At 43.0% G+C, this 17,112-nt stretch overlaps 1 protein-coding gene across 1 annotated transcript in view; it reads left to right on the top strand.

Annotated features, from left to right (window-relative positions):
• LOC100646757 (ecdysone receptor) overlaps positions 1-17,112 on the top strand; it is a 188,212-nt gene that overhangs the window by 15,184 nt on the left and 155,916 nt on the right. The window contains exon 3 of the mRNA XM_012317565.3: positions 14,236-14,273. The gene's annotated coding sequence lies outside the window, so the exon portion shown is untranslated. The remainder of the gene's footprint in view (positions 1-14,235; positions 14,274-17,112) is intronic.

The following is a 17,112-nucleotide window of genomic DNA, read 5'->3' as shown; positions in this document are numbered from 1 at the left end:
AACGGGGAAGCTCTATCGATCGTTAAGTCTGTAGGCCGTCTGCCTCTGGACAAGATCATAATATACCCCGGTCGAGGAAGACGGAGGGAGAAAGGGGAACGTGGTGACCACGAACTGGCATAGAAAGAAGGGGTGAACCGTGAACCCGTTCATTCTCGCTGTGGAGAGTTGAAGGACGATCGTGGCGCCTGTTTAGCGACTCGTTGCCCTCCTCTCTTGCTCCTCTTCGATCGCGTGCTTTCGATTAATAGGAAGAACATTCCCCAACTTTTCGTCCTAATGCAATTCTTCATGGAAAGGTCAGCAGTTCTCGAGCTTCGATTTCTGTAATCCATTATTTGCGGTTATGAAAATTATGAGGTTGTTCGATCGTGTTTGTAACATTCAAGATTATTAGACTAAGATCCTTGGTTCAGCTTTTGCTCGGTGTTTCGGGTAATTAGATCGAACTATACGTCATAAACACGATATTATATGCTAGGGAATTTTTTATTTTATTTTTGAGTTCGCAATATTCGTAAGTGTTGAGGTAAATTTTGTCACAGTGATCACGGTGTATCGCAGGCGAAAGATAAATTCATTTTCCTCGGTATTTTCTTGACAGCGTGAAAATTCTTACGGAATGTTGAAGGAAGATTGCGGTGAATTTTTGTCCTTTCGTATTTCCATACCTGGCGCTGACAACGACCAAACGAAAGATGAGATATTAGGGAAAGGTCACGAACCGCGATCGATCGTGTATTTTTAAATGCTTTCGTATCTTTCGAAAAGCCGATGTAAATACACTTACGTCAGGCGGCCGATGCACGAACCGTTCTGAATTGTTCAATAAGCTGTGAACCGTATATACCCCTTTATTTCTGGCTTGTTTAGGAATAATCACTTAACATAGCGGCGAGAAATGACGTCAGCTCTCAAGATCAAGCGTCTTGTTCTGCACTTCGAAAGTGACTTACTTCTGCATTTATTCCACTAGCGAAAAATACCTTAGTACGATATAGTGTTCATTAGAAAAGTATAATTTTTCATTTCGATTGTTTTTTTAATTACTCGTTGAAAGAAACTTTAAATTATTTATTAAAAAAAAAACTTGGCTATCTTTGGGATTTTTTCTTCAAGAAAGTAGGAAGCATTTTATCTCAGCATTGTTATGGCACATTAAGTGGTTTTCAGAGAAAGTTTACAAACTATTTTGCCGAGAAATAATTCCTATTAAATTTTCTGTAAAATTTCCTATCCAACATACCGTATAATATGTTTCAAGCTATACAGCCTTCTGCACGACGTACAAGAAAAATCAATTTTCCCAATCGAAATACTCTAAGGAAATAACCTTTTAACTCTCAGGTCGGATACACTTTACGAAGGAAAAGTATATTTCACGATTGTTTGCATTTCCATTCAGCTTTCCATTCCATCAAGATTTTATTAGAAATTGAATTACGGTCGTTTAACGGGACGACAGTCGGTTGGATATTCGAGATTTTACGAGAACGTTCGCTCTTTACGCGTGTTATCGACCAGCCCAGATAAGAGCAACCGCTCTTTGATAAGGTGTCAATGTCACGGCTCTGCGAATTTATCAGAGCGTTCACTCTACGAATCCGCTCACGGTGCTTCGTGATCGGAAGCACGCGTCGAAATTTCTTTAATTAACCAATCAACACCCACGTGTTACCGCCACTATCTTTTTAATTTTCACATGTTTTCAATGCAAACAATATAATTCCCTTTGTCTTATATTTATACTTGCCATCGTTAATTTTTTCCTGTACCATTTAATCGTAAAGTATATTTAGTTAGGCATAAGCGAATTAATGAATTATTATTTCCTATCGTAGGAGTATCATAGTCGTCGTTCGATCAAATTGTGGCACTGGACAGCGAGAAAAGTCGATTCATAAAATTCAGTTTGCTCCTATTTTTTATTATATACGTATTTTGTCAAGTGGTTCGAGTTACTTCAAAAGAACCGTATGGGAACAACAACAGGAAACACTCGATGTATATCACATATTGATAAGATTTATTGTCGAATCACAACAATACGAAGATAAGATCGAGACAGAGCGTAACAAGTTTCTTTTGTAAGAAAAGCGACAGGTCGATGGCTCCATGCACGTGGAATCTTAGTCCTGTTTACTTATTTATCGAGCTTCTCAACAGTCAATTTCTAATGTTTGCCTCACGATTTCCAGGAAACGCGATGTTTCAAATAAAGAAATTATACGCGGAAAAATGTATACGAACGCTCGTGTGGTTGGACAGAAGGTCGTTGTTCTGCAAATTATCGGCAGATTGTCTTTAAAGCTGAGCAATAAGATTCTAAAAATAATATTCGGTTATGCCGTGTAAGCTTTCGCTGGTAAAACTTTCTAAACAAGTTTGAAAGGGTGGCTTAAAGTGATTCTGGTAGGCAAGTAGGGGTGTCAGATTCTTCGAAGGGGCTTCGTTCGTCCAAACCTAATTATTCCTTGCTTCTTCACTCTTGCGTAACTGCTTGGCAGTATGCGCCATCCAACCACCAGGCTATTGGATCGTTGTTTCTATATTCTTCGTTCAAAATTCTTCGAAACGCTGGTTACCGTGTCCAAAGCCTTCGCTTCACGAATTTTACATATTTTTCCTCCAGGGAAGATTCTCTTTGCAGCCACAAAGTATCCTACTATATTCACGCACTTTATTCCCAACGGTGTTGCCTAAGTCATTCGCGTCGTCGAACATTTCTCAGGTCAGGAAATTTATTTGATTCTAATCACTGTGAAAAATGTGGCAAAGCGTGTACCACCGATGGCCACCGTGATAGTCAATCGTGTTAAACGATCTTTTCCACCTGACAGCAAACAAGCCACGAAAAGTTGTCCAGGTCATCGCGATGATGGGGCTCATTGACCGACGCGTCTCACGTGGTGGGAAGGGTGCCCGGGGCTTGGCCGAAACCCGGCGACCCAGCACACGGTAGCTCCGTGGTAGCCGTGACATTGACCCTGGCATTGATCTCGCGACACCATACACAGGCTCGTGCTAACAGAGAAAGAGACACAAAGGCAGAGACTGAGAGAGAAAGAGAGAAAGAGAGAGAGAGAGGGTGGGAGAGAGAAAGAGAGAGCGAGGCGGTGCCGCGTGCGGTGCGTACGCAGTTGCGGTCCCGTTTCAAGCGGAGGCCCGCCGATCGGGTGACGAGGGAAGAGAGCACAGCCTCGTCTCGGCAGCCAGAGAGGGGAGTCACGGGGTAGGAGGCACTCTGGCGACCTTGGAGCGACCCCAACCAAGGTCGCAGACGCAGACGCCCCTTCCTTCTCGCGTTCCACGATTTCCCTCCGCTGCCCTCCGTGCAAGACCGCGCCCTCCTGCCTCCCGACGCGCCCTCTGCACTCCGTACGCCGATCCTCCAGGTCCCTGGCATCAGTTTGGCTCTTCCGTATCGCCCACTACACTCCCCCACCATCGGCTAGTCCGAGTTTTCCTCGACACTTTTCTCTAGTTAAGATGAGGCGAGGCTATGGCAGGGACGAGCAGGTTGCTAGAGGTGTGATAGGGTTTTGAGAGAGAGAGAAAGAGATAGAGTGGTTGGATTAGGTGATGGATAGCGTGCAGTATGTATACAGTGATTTATAAAGGTTCTTGGGTATTTATGGGAAATTTTAGCATTGTAACGAGCTGATTAATCCGATTGTTAGGACGACATTGGGAAAATTTGAATGTGAGTAGGAATACGTATAGATACTTATTAATATCGACGAAAAAGATCGGTACAAGTTTTATGGAATTTCAATAAGAAATTAGGTTAGAATCGCCTAGTATGGTATCGTGGTTACCTTAGAAAAATTTCTTTGTCGGAAATTAGTAAGACCATTAAGAAGATAAAGGCACCTGGCAAATTACCAAATTTTTGTTATTCGATAAACGATAAAAGACTGAGTTTGAGAACGATGTTAGTGGTAGGTTAGGTGAGAAGTTGACCTGATTTCGTAATTTTGGTAGCTCAAGCCACGACCTATCTCGTATAACCAATTACCCGTAACTTTTCTAAAATCCCTAGATCAGATACCAACCTGTGATGCCACAAACGCAGTATATCTCTTTAAAAGCCAATAAAACCAAAGTGCCATAATAAGTTTTCCAAAGTACACACATGCGGGGGCTCAAGTTGGCGAGATCCGGATCATCAATCGAACGATTGTTCATAGCCTCGGCGAGACTCGTATCGAGGTTATGCACGAGAGGCAGCGGGATACATATTCGCGAAAATAACGCATCGTCGAGCGGTGACGCGTATTTTTAGGGCGGGCCGTGAAAGCGCCGTGTCTTTCATGCGAATGATTCGTGTTATTTGTGTACCGGTTGCACGAAACGTCTTCGAGCACTGTTTGCGAAAACGTTGCGGCGCGATAGCGTGGTTCTAGCCGCTTCTTTATCGTCCAGTCGCTTCGTTTCTCATCCTCTTTTCAGTCTCACCGTCACGCCCCGCGTCCTTTCCCTGATGGCTTTTTGCGTCGTGGCACAGCCCGTCCGCCGTCGTTGCATAGCTCAGACGCTGCGCCTTACAAGCGATATTTTATGCGATCGTGTCCCCCCTTGCTTTTATGCACTGCTTTGCTTACTTATTAGCGTCTTTCGTATTCAACGAAGAGCTTTTTCTATCCATGTATCCGAGTTGAAAATATTCTCATGTTTATTGTCCCTTACAATTAGTCTAATTGGTTTGAACCATTAAGAAACTAGGGGAATCTTGAAATTTACAAGAGAGATCTCCACTGTCAGGATAGGAATTTTGAAGAAGCCTCGCTTCCAGATTGGAGACTTGGTTGCAAAGTATCATCAAAACCTGGAGAAGCACAGTGTAATTGAGCCTGATATTCCAGACAGAAATTCCAAATAGACCTCGACCTAACCACTATCCCGATCCTTTGAAATCTTTCTGACGTACCTTTAAACCGGATGCAGTGCATGAAACCCCTGTCTTCTCGGTTTACAGGCACCGTTGCTCCGTTAGTCTCGTTGAACTCGGTTCAGAACCGTGAACCAGCCTTGTATACGTCCTTCTTCGCTTTGTCGGCACGCTTTTATTCTCGCGGTTGGGTTTATTCGAGACGGGGTCGTTGGATCGGCCGAAGGACGAAGCGAGAGCCGCGTCTGTCGAGGATCCAGACCGTTTCTGATGATTTATGTAAACAAGGTTGAGAACCTCGCGGGAGGTCCGACGCGTGGGTCGCCACGACGACGTGGTTCGAATCGTCGTCGCCGGCTAACAACCCCGGTTTCGGCACCTCCAACACCATCGATACTCTCCCCTCGTCGCTACGCCTACACCTGCCAGTCTCGTTCTTACGGTAGTTGGCCTGAAATTTTATTGCTTCTCCGTTGATCCTGTCTGTTGGAATGATTTTGTTCGAGCTCGCCAAGTAAAGACTCGATCTCACTTCTTTTTCGGGGGATTTGCAATTCGCTGATACTTTAAAGTAGTTTATGTTAGGGATTCGAGGGATTTCAAGGTGAATTGTAATTGTGGATGGTTTTAGGGAGCAGCAGGGGTGTAATAATTCTCTGCGCTTTGTAAATCGATAGCGAATACGAATTTCTGAACAAACGCGAACTGTACGCGTTTCGACTATTAGATCGTCTGCCCTTTCCTGATGCTTAGCTATGTTTAGACCCAAACTTTGATGTTTGATTACGTTTGATTCCATCTATGTGAAATTACAGCTAAATAAAAATGACATATTAAGAAAATACGAAAAGGAAAATGCGTAGGTTCTTTCGAGTAAATAGAGAAATTTAATAAACTCAAGGTCTAATATTCGCAATAAAAATTCCTAATAGACCCTGGAAAATTTACCAAGCTACGAAAGATCCATAACTCGTCTCGAATTCACCAAACACCAAACTACTCGTTCAAACACATACAGAATCGAGAGGATTCTCATCGATTAACCAGTAAATCCTGGCAGCAATGATTCGATCGTGAAACTTGGCAACAGCAGAGAGGATTATTTGCATCGGCACTCAATCCGGGCTGCAAACAGCGAAACGACGCGATAGGGTTGTTCCAGAAACTCGGGGAGGCTCGTAACGAGAAGCTGATGGAACGTGTAGGAAGAGCACCGAAACCATTTAACAGCAGGGTGGATGGAAAAATTGCGTCGTTCTCTGAAATGGATGAGATGATGCGCGTGGACTAGTCTGTTGGATATATATCGGGTAATTACCACGGATCGCATGCACACACGGTTCGAAGAAACGCGAACGGAACACGGACCTATCGAGTTTCATAGTGTGTCACGCCGCGCCCATTGCCGCACGGAGGATAAACACATAGGCGAGCGCATGACAGAGCGGCTGGATCTTTAAATTGGCCCCATCAAAAACGTTAATTGGGTAAAGTGCACTCGGCCGGTTGCCTGTACAGAGTGTTTTTAATGTTTGGAAATTGAATTGGGTGAAAAGTAGTTGGGACGAAAGCCAGCCGAGTTGTTACTCGTACGTTTGTTGGGATTGGAAGCTGATATTTAGGTTAGGTTCGCAGTTTGATCGAGTTTGAGCTGCCTTAAATTTACTTTATTATTTCGGGTAGATATTGAACGACACATTATCTGTAATTATACAAAACATGGATCTGCCTTATCTTCTTTCATCTTATTAAACGTTGCAATCTGATCTGACGATACCACCAATCATCATAAACCGGCCCAAAATCGACCATCCGAAAGCAACCAAATGGAAGACGATTCATAGATCGCGCGTGTGATAGTCGAGTACAATGCTCTGTGGCATAACCGGTACGTTTTTCAAAATCGCAGCCACGTCAATATATCAGCAGCATCTAGCAGGTTCCCATGGTTCCCCGGTTGGTGTACATACATCAAACGACGAAGAACGATGGAAGGCTGGAAGTCTGCGCTCTCCATGTGTACGCACGAGGATTTCCCCTTTCGGTACAGGGCCACGTGGAGTCGAGGCTGGTATTTGGGGATGGTTCGAGTCGCTCGACAGGGTAGGCACACCCGTTTCTATGACAACAGACGCGCAAAAACCCCATTGATACCAGAGATGTACTGTACGGGCAGGAACGAACCGACGTTTCCTTCTACCGTTTACGCACATACGATCCGCAGAAAAATGCTCTCGAACGAAACGATCAACATCCTCTGAACACGCTATTCCACGCACAGACAGAGTATCTAGTGTCTCGGACTTGTATCATTTAGCAAAAGCGTCATGGTGCTTGAAAGGTGACGTCAAGACTAGACGCGACGAGAAATAATCTGATGTACAGAAATTTATTTAAAAATAAAAATCGACCTTTTTAAACAAATCAAAAAATAAGTATTTTATATACGCATATAATTTTTAGGTTAACTTCATTTTCATCCTAATCCTTCTCTACCTATTATATGCGCCGTAGTTTGATATAAATGAATCAAACATGATTAATAATATAGATATTCGTAACATAACGTACGTCGTGCTCGTTTAACTCCTTAACCTACGATTTACGTTCGAGAATTTTGGGCCGAAAACGTAAACCAGCTCGCGCAGCCTTCGAGCCCGTAATATTTACGTTTGGCCCGATCATCGTACTACGGGCTATGCCCGTAGTTGTAGGTTAAGGGGTTAAGAGTAAATAATTCACATTAATCTTCAAAATTACATTAAAAATACGTGATACACATTTTTAGGTTAGGTCTCACAAAACCGATCTTTCACGTGAATCCACAGGAAAATAAAAATCGAGAAAAGCGAAAAATAATTTTCTCTCGACTTTTCATTTGCCATTTACACGCATCACAGTACGCGATAAAAACCTCCTTGTTGCTATTCAAAACGCACCATTTACGGGTGATCGTCTTCTAACGAGACGTCAATCTAGATTACGTTTAAATCGTTGAAAATCCTACCATCGCTTCAGAATAACTTAAATCGATCGATATCTCACTATCTCTCGCTTTAACGTGCCATCGTTCAGTGCAACGATCATTTTCGACGCCAGATAGCTTAATGGTGTTAGCGTGTCTGGCTTATGGACGCGCGAGCGCAATCGAGTGTAGCGATGACTGGATGGTGGTGTGGCATCGATAGCATAGTCGGCGTCCTTGCTCTCCTAGATTGACTCGAAGCGGATCGTTTGCAACGCTCGTAAAGGAACGCGGTCTATTTCCCGAGGTGGCTGCGTCGCTTCTCCTCAGCGAGTTCTGTTCCTCCTAATTCCAGTCGACGACGCAGAAGAAGCGAATCGTGCTTCGGCCTTAATGGATTCAACCTTCTGGAAAAGGACTCGTACTGATGTACTGGCTGTTGGATATTTTCGGATTCGCCATAGATGTTTATAGATGTTTTCAAGAAAAAACTAGACAACTTTTAGGTTATGTATTTATCGTAAATTCGTGTATTTGCATTAAAGATGCGTGTTTTGATCGAAGATAAGTATTTTAGTGGAAGTTTGAGTAAAATTTAAATTAGTCTTTTTATATAAATTTTGTATTGAAATTGTTCATCAGTTTAGAATTTAGGTTAGTTTTCTGTCATAAATGTGAGGTTGGTACTGTTAATAATTTTCAAAGAATTCAGGAACGATTATTATAATGAGAATTTGGGGAAGGTTTAAGGACGTTTAAAAATAAAAATATTGATTTATAAATTGGCATGTAGAAATAAAGAAACGTTGAATGAGAACATGCGAACAGTGGAAGGAGAAGGATAACGACCGTTACAGGTGGCCGAATTAACGAGGCTCCAATACACTTTTAACAGATTTCGCTTTGTTGCATATTTATGATGGGTAATGAACGACATTAGCATATTTATGAGGACGGTAGAAAACACGGTAGCTCATCTCCCGAGAATGAATTTGTCAACTCATGCAAAGTAACATTGGGCCGAAATTCATTTCCTCTTACAGTTAGTACAACTCTACAGATTTTGAAATTCAGCGTATCGTTACGGAACGTCGATGCCGATGATTCTAATTATTTACTGTGACACTCGACGAAAGCGAAGCCGCAGGACCCGCAATGTCGCAGAAGATAACAATATCAACTTCTGGTGACAATTTCTATCGACTATCAGTCGCTTCCAGATCAGTTCCACGGAGTTTAACCCTCAGCCAGCAAACTCGGTCGTTGAAACGAACCTGACCTCCTGTTCCTCGTCTCTTCCACTCTCCCCCTCCCTTTCATTCATCCTCTGCCCTTGCTCCCCGGTGAAGAAAAGAAAGAAATATAATCTTTGATATTTCTCGCTGCTGCTCTTCCCGTTAATGGCTGTTTTTTTGCATTCTGCCCGCTCCTTTACCTCAGTTGCACTTTTTCCTGAAATTCTAGCATCGCGTTTCATCCGCCTCTGGAAACCTTCTTCCTCGATCGTTCCTTTTTTCTTCCTGGTGTTTGCTGTTCTCCAGTTCGATCCACCTTTTTACCTCGGTGTTTTATAGTCGGGTCGTTATTGCTGCCGAGCAATTTCCTGCGGCCTTCCCCGAGATCCTCGTCCTCTTCCACGGCAATGTAGAACGACAAAGACGACTGCGCGTTGCCTCGCTTGCTGACTTTCCCTTTTATTTCTTCTCTTCGTCGGCTCGTTCCCTTCGTTTCCACGTTATACGTGTTCTCAGTAATTAGGTCTCATCTAACTGAGACTTTGCCTCTTTCTTGCCTCGCGTTTCGACCGATCGTCGTGTTCGTTGATTCGTTCAGCATGTGTTTGAGGTTAAGCCTTTCGTTTCTCGGGATTTGCACAGCTATTGGAATTTCTTGAACGCTGTTATTTCCGGGAACGTGCAACTATACGTTCAAAGATTTGTAAAAGATACAAAAGTTTCTAGAATCTGCATTGCTAGAATCTTTATGATCGACAGAGTCGTCTAAAATACACGAAGTTGCTTACAACGCACGGTGCTGCGTGCAGTGGTCAAAGATCGAAGTAATTGTTGTCCGATTTTCATCTTATTCGATGATATCATCAGTCTGTAAGTAACTGATACAAATGTAATCCGATTAGTGATTAGTGATATAGTGCTTGCTACGTATGGTCCAAGATACGTACAATTTCAAATTTCAAGTAATTTTGGTTGTTTCTCACGAGAAGAAAGTATTGCGTTACATTGTTGTATAATTTTCTTTTCACGCGAAAAGTCTGTCCATTTCCAAGAAAATGGAAACGAGGATAAAGGATTTCTGCTCGACACTTACGAGGTACGAGAAGTTCGGTCTCGACATCGCAACTATTTACTTAAACGTTGCCGTGTGGCGTTAGTCAAAGAAATAAACACTCAAGATATTTCAAGCGAGCCAAAGTGTAAAGAAAATACTAGCGAAGATTTGATAAACAGACTTTTGCTCGCGTCGAATCCTCCGATATCGAGTTTCAGGAAAACTGCACGTTGTACGCGTTGTTTTTCATCTTTGTCCCGAATTCTCGCGCAAATGCCGCACGGCGAAACGCGAACTCGATCTGCGAACTTGGCCGGCGAATTATCACTTTCGTCCCGAACTCTCGCTCAAACGCTACACCGTGTACAATGGGTCAAGCGGTTTCTTTACATCGATAGAATTTGTCAGAATATCGAGAAAAGTTCCTTGAAACCACAAAGTAGCTTATGATTCGCGGCAAAGATTTCCTAGAACACGTAGGGTTACCTAGAATCAATCAAAGTCATTAATATCGACAAAACAGTAGAAAAGTTGTAAACACGGGGGCGATCGTTCGAACAGCTGCGTATACTTGACTTTCGTTTCGCTGGTATTTTTAGTACGACCGATTTCCGCGAATGGCGTGCATCACCTGGCGCGTATTTTCGCGCGCGGTGACATTGCGTCGTTTTTAGCACGAGGACGTTATACCCTGACGGAAAGCACGGCGACCACGGCAACGACTGTTTCCAATGTTGTCGATTACAGCGAAACGTTCAAAGGTCACATTCGATCTACCGTCAAATTGCCTCTAAGTGAAACGAACTTTCCTTCGCTGACTCTTACGTGTAATTTCATGCTTACAGAACTTTCTCGTTAAACAGTGACCTAGTTTACCGATTAATTTCCCTATCGCGGTATATCGAATTCAAAGTGATTTAAAAGCGCGCGATAAACCGAATCTAACCTATAAGGTTCGCGACAGGGAATTTCCGAATCGTCGAACCGATTCTTAACAAGTTGCTGGTAACCGTAAAGGGTCAATGGTGGCTAGTCTGATGAAACATCGTCACGTAAAAATCACTAGCCAGCCGGACAAGTACCCGCATCGTCGGTTGGCCAAGTTAACCTTTAATCAAGCGTTTCACGTTGGCATAACCCCTCGATCATCGAGCGAAATTGTTACGTTGTCGCGAGAGAAAAACCTTTGCGCGTGTATACACGAGCTTTCGGCTGGAAATTATCGGACAGACTGCACACTGCGCGTCAGCGGATGGCCGATCTATTCAGGATGTTCTCCTCTTTTTTTTTTTTTTTTTCTTTACTCGTCAGAGCCAGGCCCCGATTACATCGGCCGTTCGGGTCTTTGTTTTGTTCACCGTTGGCCAGCCTGTTATTACAAAATAGCTGGATTTTCTAGGGGATTGAATTCCTATTGTTAATCTTCGTGAAAGCACGGTGCTTGATCGTGGCGTAAACTACATATAATGTTATCCTGTTATCCTGGGTAATGGAATAATTGGATTCGCACGTTTCTTCGTTTTTTCGAAGGCATTCCGAAACGATAGAGGAATTGGAAATTTCACGGAGGCGTGGTGCAATTTTCAAACATCCTGCGCGAGATCGCTGACACGTGTGAAAGAGTACCGAGAATTCTTGCCGTGGTTGTTAGCTTTGGAAGAGAAAAATCCTTCGTACAAGCATTGTAAGTTTTTGGTACTTTCTATCGGTATACATGGGAAAGAAAAATTCGTAGCATATGGTCGAAGCAAACACTGTTTGCTCTGGTTTGTCGCAATCGGGTCACGTTGCGTTGATTTAACGAGAAGCCAGGCTGCCTTTAAGGCGTGCCAATAGAGCGAATTTATAAAACACGCCCACGACTGCGCTCGCGGCCTCTGTTTACGCCGGTGCAATGTCTCAGCAAGGTCACGCATCATGGTTCGCTCGTAAATGCTTTTAGCGTGCCCACCTACGGCCGTTTGTCGTGGCACAGATAAATATCGTTGCACGAACGAGCTGCCTGTTCAGTCGACACCGGCCCAGAGTACGTGTCAGTCGATACTTTTAACCCTTTCATTGTTACAACGTTACAAGCGACCCATAGCCATCCAACCGCCTCTTGTATAGCAGAAGCTGACTATAGTCGCTTCGATTTTCTTAAATCCGGCTGTATTTTAATCTCCCTACATCAGATCCATTATTTTCATGAATTTTATTGTACGTCTATATTCTTATTCTGTGTCAGATGATTTCCAAAGTTTGCCTACTTGGACGTATATTTATTCCTATCGTATTTGCTGTAGCTTAATTTAATTATAACAAAGTACAGACCTCGCTGTATCAACAATCAGTTGCATCGTTCCTCGTAAATGTCTGGTTCGTTTCGATTAATTTTTCCCATGTGCCATATATTTTACACAGAACAATGAGACTCGCCTTTCTATTTGTAGAAGGAAATTCCGCAGAAAGGCAATCTCTCTAATTCCACGGCACCAAAGTGTAAGTCGTCCTAATAACTTCACCCTGTGCAAGACAAAGTGGCACGTTGTCACGAACGCGTCGAGAACCCTTCCTCCGTTCGGTTTAAACGACGAGACGTATAAACGTCGGGTCTATGGTACACGCTGTACACATGGAGGCACATAGCGTACAGGTAATGGCCGAGCCTCGGTGCTTTGCCTCGCATCGTAAAGTGGGAGCAAGAGCAGCAGGGTTCAAGAACACCCGCTACCACTCCTTGATCAATACCAGCGGGATATTCTACGTCCTACCGCGAGTTCGGAACGCAGTGCGGCGTTACACGCACGCAGACCGACGCTCGGCGTCGCTGCGAACGCGCGCCGCCTAGGCCACCGCATTCTGTCCTGTCCTGTCCTGTCCTGTCCTGTACTGGCCACGGCCATGAAACACGACCATGCAACAAGCCACCTTACTCGCCAATTAATTCGTAAGAACCGGCGGCCAAATGCCGCGCGCACGCTTTCTTTTAATATCCTCCGGAGGCTCGTTGCAGTCCTGGCCGGTCTCTCGGGGAGGTAGATCGCGATCGAACTTTTTCTTGGTTTTTCTTTGGGTTCGTTGATTGGTCGAGTTCGGACAAGGAATTTTAGACCTGCGCTTCGAACGAATGTATGCCGTGGCCATAGCGGTATTTGTATGTCTGCTGAAATATTAGCAAGGAAATTAGGGAATTTTTACGTTGCCATACCGATAGTACTAGTTAGTACTAGATAGCACTAGTGGGGGATTTGGAAATGTTGGTATAAACAATCATGGTTATACGTTGGTAGCGCGTTTGGAGATATTGTATTCAACTAGTAAGAAATTTGGAAACACTTTACGATATTAATAAGAAATTTGCATTTATTTCGTAAGAGAGTTTCCAAGAAAGACAGACGCGTCTACGTCCGTCTATAGCACAAGGAAATAACGAAGCAATTTATAGAAGGAAATATATGGATAATTAGATTAGTAGATGTAGGTAGTAGCTTTTTGAAAAAAAGAGAATTCAACGGCCATAACCTAAAAAATTATCGTGATCGGAGGTTCGCTTTCCCAAGAGTAAAAGGTGGAGAAGAGAATGACTAGGCCGTCAGACCACGACGGAACTCTTTGCAATGCAAATGATACATTTAAATCCTTTTTAATCCGCGAAATAAAAAGAGCGGGCCGCTCAGATCGTAGCTCGTTGATTGCGCCATGTTCCCGCCAATGGGGAGGCTCGCCGAGACTCCGCCAGTTCGCGTGCAGTTTGGCAAAAGAGAAACCGGAATAACGTATCGCCGTGGCGTAGAATTCTAAGCAGCCTGCCGCTGTTCCACGCATATACACACACGTACACATGCACACACCGAAACAGGTTTTCGCGAATTTCGACCGCTTGCTCTGCCTTTAGGTCTTGCGTCTCCGGATAATACGTCGTCTTTCCATCTCGTACATTTTTCACACTCCTCTGACTTCTAAAGATTTTCTTAATTTTCTACCGTTTTCCTTATGATAGTTTTACTACTCGTACGCAATCTTATTTAACCGTCGAATTATATTGTTTAATTTCTAATTGGAATTCAATTTGTAAATCTAACCTTATAATTTTCTTGTTATTTTGTAGATGTCTCTTGGCGCTCTTCTGATGATCGGGTCTTTTTGGTAAGTCTTCTATTTTAGAGATTTTTAAAACAGAAAGAAAATTATATCTCTTTTCAAAGTTTTGTCCACCGTCCGGTAGAAACGTCTGCTGTTATTCTTACGCAGAAGTTTTTATCTCTAGAGAAATAACGTTTGTTTGCCGGTAGATAAAAATTTTTTGAACAACCCGTCGGTTTCTCCAGCTCTAGCGCCCAAAGGGTTAATCTTATCTTCGTGCTTATCTAATTTGCTTTTGAAACTACCGTGTTATCCCTCTAACTATGTGTATATACATTTATTGAGAAATACGGAAATGAAACGAACGATGGTCGAATCGATCCACTACATCGAGTTCCGTTTTCATTATTCTTTTTTGCACGCCAACTTGCTTGTTCAAATTAATTTCGCAGCTCCAACGGGGAATTAAAAAGCTCCGACGGCGATTTGAAATATTTGGTCTGCGTTTTACCAGCTGTCATACTTGTATTTTATTAAATAAATAAAATCAAGCACTTCTCCATCGAAAAATCAGCAGAGAAGTTTATATTGAAAATATTTGACGATATAAATTTATCATTCTAGCGACAAGGTTAAGTCATTTCAAATTCTGAATTTTTCATCCGATGCAAATACAAAGAACCTAACCCCAACCTAACCTAAATATCAAGGAGACCATCTTCAAAATACTTAATACAAACCTAAATCAAAGATCAAGAGAGGTATGAAACTACCTAACCTAACTGCAAATACATGACACATGCATGCCATTCTTAACCTAAATCTAAATAAAACACCAACAACGTAGAGACTAGAAACCTCCCTCAAACACCAAGAAACTTTTCAAAGATGCGAAGCTGTAAGCCAATAGTTGGCATTATAGAAATCTAAGGTAAACATCGATACGTACAGTAAGCCAAACGCAAAGGAGTGAGCCTTAACGATACTTAAGCCAAATTGAATACAACCGAGACACAAAGACAAACACCTTCAAACCCTCGATCTCTTTGAAACACAAAGAGTTCAAACTCAGTACGAGCCAAAGTCACAGCTGATTGTTCACGGAAAGCAATCTGATCAGAAAACGACTATCGGTCTACTTAACTTGAACCGTGTGTTTTTGCGAACAACGCGCGTTCCTAAACTCATGTCGCTGACACTGGGTGGGTAAACGAGGACGAAGAAAGAGGAGAGACGGAGAAACGGGAGAAGAAGGTGTGTGCACACGCGAACGTGTATGTCAGAGCACCAAAGGTGGATGCACATTCCCCGAGTGTATTATAATTGCACTCGAGGCTGCGACTCGAATGCCATTAAACCAGTCACGATCGCTTGGCCTTGGACTGCAGTTGCACATATTGTCCCCTTCCCCTTCGCTCTTCTTTCACTCTCCCACCTTGCTTTCCTCTCTCCCCTTCTATCTGCACGTACACCGTAGCTCAAAAATATGCGAACAGTCCCAATATTTTCGTCGTAATAGCGGGCTGCCAGTTATCATGGCGCGATCGGCAATCTGGTGATTTCGCGTGGAAAATAAATAAATAAAATGATAGGAACGATATGGAAGAAAAATTAAAACGCTCAAACCGGTCGTCTCCTCGGGATCGATCTTCGTCTTCTTCGGTTTCTCCTACTTTCTTGTGCTTTATTTCTACCGTGTAATATTTTTTGCCATTAATTCGTTATTTATTTACAATTTAATTTGTTAACGATTTTTATCAGCGACATCCGTCGTCCGTGTGTTCGAGACAGGATCGAAGGTTAGAATTTGTTATTGTTGGAATAATTTGCGAATGGCCAAATCCTTGTGCACGGTAGGCTATTTATGGGAAGCAGTATATAGCGTTTCTCGTTTGTTTTGTCACGTTCTCACTTTCTGTGTCCGTTCCTGTCATCCTATATCCTTCAACGTTTCAGCCGCGATTATAAATAAATCGCGTTTTGTGGTGCACACGTCCATCGAAAATCAAGGAAAGAACGAAAACCCGGCTCGACCGGTCCCCCGCGAAAAATGCGACGCTGCGGTTGACCGTGTTGCGTAAAATGGTTCACCTTGCTCTCGCATTCTTACTCAACGCGAACACCAAGTCTTAAGATCGACCTTTCGTATCGTTGACACGCTCAATTTTCGCTAGTTTAAAGACGGTCCGCTTGATTCGCAGACGAGTCTATTCTTTCCTTCTTCTTTTTTTCTTTTTGTAGGCGAGTTGCGCAAATTTTAGCTCCTCGAGGTGATTCTATGTTTAAAAATGATCCGAGTGGCTGGTACAGGGTTCTTGTTTCGTAGGAAGCCTCGTTGCCGACGAATTGAAATTGAAAAATTCACGAAACTTCCGTTTAATTAAATTTCAATTTCGTGAAAATTAAAGAAATTACTCTTGCGCCTATAGCAGAAGCGAGAACAATTATGGGAGACCCCATAAAAATCCGTGAATTGGGCAACGCGTAGCACGTGAAAGCAGGTTTAGTGCGTTCGCGAGAGTCGCCTAAAAAATTTCACTTTCTTTTATCAACAGTGTAATTTCTCTCCTGGCATTACCGTTCCTCTCCCCAAAGAATGGGAAAATTATGTAAATGTGCGAGTTCCTCGCCAAGCAGTCTGCCGGTTTATTCGCCTATTTGTATCTTGAATCTGTCCTGGCACGCGGCGAGCACCCGCCTTTTTCTTTGAAAATTAAAAAGATGATCGCCCTCTATTACGCAAGTCTGTAACTAATTCGTAACATTTTTTCGCCTCGTAATAATACGAGAGAAATGCCAGGTGAGAAAAGTACACATTAAATACACTGCATCGACGAAATTATCTGTTTTCTTTTCCGTTAATTTTGTTATTCACGGGAGGAAGAGGAAATTTAATGTTTCA

This window comes from Bombus terrestris, chromosome 16 (assembly GCF_910591885.1).
Source record: "Bombus terrestris chromosome 16, iyBomTerr1.2, whole genome shotgun sequence".
Taxonomy (NCBI): Eukaryota; Metazoa; Arthropoda; class Insecta; order Hymenoptera; family Apidae; genus Bombus; species Bombus terrestris.
Note: the sequence above shows the minus strand (reverse complement) of the source record. Positions and strands in the feature narration are given on the sequence as shown.